This window comes from Mustela nivalis, assembly GCF_964662115.1.
Source record: "Mustela nivalis genome assembly, chromosome: 6".
In the NCBI taxonomy this organism is placed as follows: Eukaryota; Metazoa; Chordata; class Mammalia; order Carnivora; family Mustelidae; genus Mustela; species Mustela nivalis.
In genome coordinates, this window is record NC_139025.1 from 3351431 (window position 1) to 3354569 (window position 3139).

Genomic DNA, 3139 nt, shown 5'->3' on the forward strand with positions numbered 1-3139 from the left:
AACACATACCTGGACGCAGACCCAGAGGAGCAAGGGAGCCTTTGGTTAGGATCTATGTCCCGGAAGGAAGGAGGGAGCGATTCTGGTGTCACCCGGAGCTTTTTGGTTCGGTGGAGACATCTGCTCTCTCTCACCATCAGCACGTGGTTTGCCAGGACAGAGCCGGGGTCCCCAGCCCGTGGGGGACCCGAGCCCCCACACTGAGTATGCCAGGGAAGCCGGGCACCGGCATCCGTGGGAGCCAGTCCTGAGGCAGCACCGGGGCTTCAGGGAGAGCATTGAGCCTTCTCAGGGGAGGAGGGAGCCCTCCCTGGCAGCCTGCCCTTGTGTGGGGCCTGGGAGGCCTGATGAGCTTTAACTAGAACCTCCTGGGCCTTTCCACCACCTGGCACCTGCAGGTGAGCTGGGCTGACTTTCCAGCGCCCATGGTTTCCCTCATTGTGAAAGTGTCCTCGCCGCGGTGACCTACCGGCCGGGCTGCGGGGAGACCCCTCCATGCCGCTGGGACCCCAGTGGACCTCCATTCTGGCCACACGTGAGAGTCCCCTGGGCAGGTCTGGAACCAGTGGCTTCTGTCCACTTGGGCCTGAGCCGATTCCCCGGGGATTTCTGTGGCTCGAGGATGGTCATGCAGGGTGAGAAGGAGCCGCCCTGCTCCACTCCGGTGGGCTACGGGGTGGGGGAGGCACTGGGGGCTCTCCCTGGCGGGCCGCTGCTCCGGGCTTCCCCTTCCTCCGGGTCCGAGGGGCCAGCAGTCCCTGTCCCATCACACCCCAGCAGCAGGGCTCTCTCTGCGGACTTGCCTGAGCATGTGACATTCCAACTGGGCTGTTTAATGTGGTGACCGCAGTATTTCGGGGTTCAGCTACAGTGTCTGGGACAGTGTGATCCTGCACATGGCTGGTGTTCTTTCCCTGGGGGTTCAGCCCTGCAGGGGCCCACGCCTGGACATGGGGGCCAGCCTGGTCCCTGGCGGGGCTGGAGCCAGGCCCTGCCCATGATGGGGGTTTCCTCCTGCCCCTCCTTCTCTGGTGTTTCGGCAGGGATGCCCCCTGGTCTCAGGGGCTCTCTCTGGAGCCACTGGTCGCTGGCAGTCCTGCCTTTGAATGCTGTCCCCACCTGTCCCCACCCTCCTCCTGCCTGCACCCTGCCCCTCCAGGATGGGGCCACCAAAGGGGAGGGGCCCTGGCCCCAGAAAAGCCTTCCCTCAGGTCCCGCTGAGAAGACTTTATCAAGGGACCAAGCCAGTGACAGATCATGCTCCACATTTGAGAGGCTCCCACGAGGAGAGGGGGCCCGGGAGACCGATGGTGAGCTCCGTCTGTGTGCTGACAGGTGATTTGGTTGTCTCTGCAGAAAGCTGGGAAGGGGGTGCTCCTCCTCGGGGTGGGGGTGGCCTTGCCGAGGGAGGTCCCTGTGGAGGAAAGGCCCAGGGCTTGTGCAGGGCTGGGTGGGAAGAGGCTCTTGCTTCAGGCTTTGAGGTCAATCCCCCGTCGCTGGGGGGAAGAGGAACAGTTGAAGGCCTGGGCTGGCCCCTGCCTGTTGTGGGCACTGAGGTCTTGCCGGTGTCAGGAGGAACATCTGGGACGTTTACCGGTGGGGACGGATGGTGATCCGGCCGGAGGGCGGAGCCGTCACGGTGCACAGAACCTGCCCGGAGGGCGGAGCACGGTGTGCCCGGCTTTGCTAACCTCCCAGCATTCCATCCCAACGAACTTATTTAGCTATGGGCGTTAAAGTACACCTTTTTGAGTTGTTTCAGTTATATATTTAGAAGCATTTCTGGATGACTGACCTCGAGCTGCAGACATTCAAACCCTTGGTAATGAGTAACCGGCAGTTAACGACTTTTCCACAGAGAAAAGAGGCACATTGAAACCCAAAGCGACGTCAGCAAGACATTCCATGTTGTAGACGTTCTCTCAAATTCCCTCATGTCACCAAACGGTAGGTCGACCTGTTTGTCCGGCTTTCTTTTGTTTCCACACCTGGGCACCAGGACAGGCACGAAGGGTTTTCCTACAGAAAAATGCTCCCCCCGAGAGAAGAGAGGCGACCCTTGGAGATCCGACTGAGCGCGTCTACCCGCGGAAAGTGCTTCCTGGGAAAGAATAGGGACTTTACAAGGAAACATACGGGAGAGAGTTGTGGCAGAATAATTTCACAAAGGGAAATGTTAGGAATAGAAAATGAAAATCGGCTTATTGGCACCCCATTGTCCTTTGCAGGAATGGCAGAGCAGCCCGTCTCCCAGGCCAGACTAGGGTCCTGTCCGGCAAAAGTGCAGAAGGAGAGATCTGGGCTGGAAGTGTTGCTCTGAAGGAGGCGAAGCTTGGGACCCGACTCCAGGGCCCAACAGCTCAGCAGCTCAGTCAAAGGCTCTGCGATCTGGGATCCCAAAGCAGCAGCGTCACAAATCACGACCCCCTCTCCCCCGCCTTGCACTTGAGCCAGCAGTGAGACCCCCCCCCCCTTCTAGGGGACTGTGGGAGATGTGACCTTGGCCTTGGCCTTGGTCCTTGAGCACCGGCCCTGCAGAAGCAGCTTTGGAACGTTGGGCCCCGTGGACCCCCAGAGGATTCCCACATACTCTCCTTTCCTATCCCCGCGTGCTCTGCCTTCAGTCTCTTCCTGCAGGCGCTTGGGAGATGCAGGCGAGCTGCATGAGTGCTGGACGGATGCGAGCATGGAAACCGATAAGAAAACCAGGTGTAGGGGCGCCTGGGTGGCTCAGTGGGTTGAAGCCTCTGCCTTGGGCTCAGGTCGTGATCCCAGGGTCCTGGGATGGAGCCCCACATCCGGCTCTCTGCTCAGCGGGGAGCCTGCCTCCCCCTCTCTCTGCCTGCTTCTCTGCCTACTTGTGATCTCTGTCTGTCAAATAAATAAATGAAATCTTTTTTTAAAAATTCTAAAAAGAAAACCAGGTGTAGAAATTGTCTTCCACGGAGCATTGCCGGCAGCTTGGGCCAGTGCGAAAGCGCAGACTGAGAACCCGCGGAACCCCGGCCCAGTGCCCTGCTGGCTGTCCCCGATCGGAGGCCAAGCCTGGCAGCACTCCGCCCCGAGGCCCTGGAGGTCGGTCCCAGGGAGCTCCAGCGGGGACACGGGGACACAGCCGCGCCGCAGCCTGCCCTCCTCC

At 60.3% G+C, this 3139-nt stretch overlaps 1 long non-coding RNA gene across 4 annotated transcripts; it reads left to right on the top strand.

The window, feature by feature from the left end:
• Positions 1-323: 323 nt before the first annotated feature.
• On the top strand, positions 324-2920 carry LOC309868060. 4 transcript variants are annotated; one of them, XR_014313480.1, is made up of 4 exons: positions 324-635; positions 1044-1335; positions 1859-1947; positions 2229-2920. It is a non-coding gene; the product is annotated as an uncharacterized lncRNA (long non-coding RNA). The 4 variants fall into 4 exon arrangements; XR_014313481.1 differs by having other exon boundaries at positions 335-635; positions 1212-1335; XR_014313482.1 differs by lacking the exon at positions 324-635 and having other exon boundaries at positions 852-1335.
• The last annotated feature ends 219 nt before the right edge of the window (positions 2921-3139 follow it).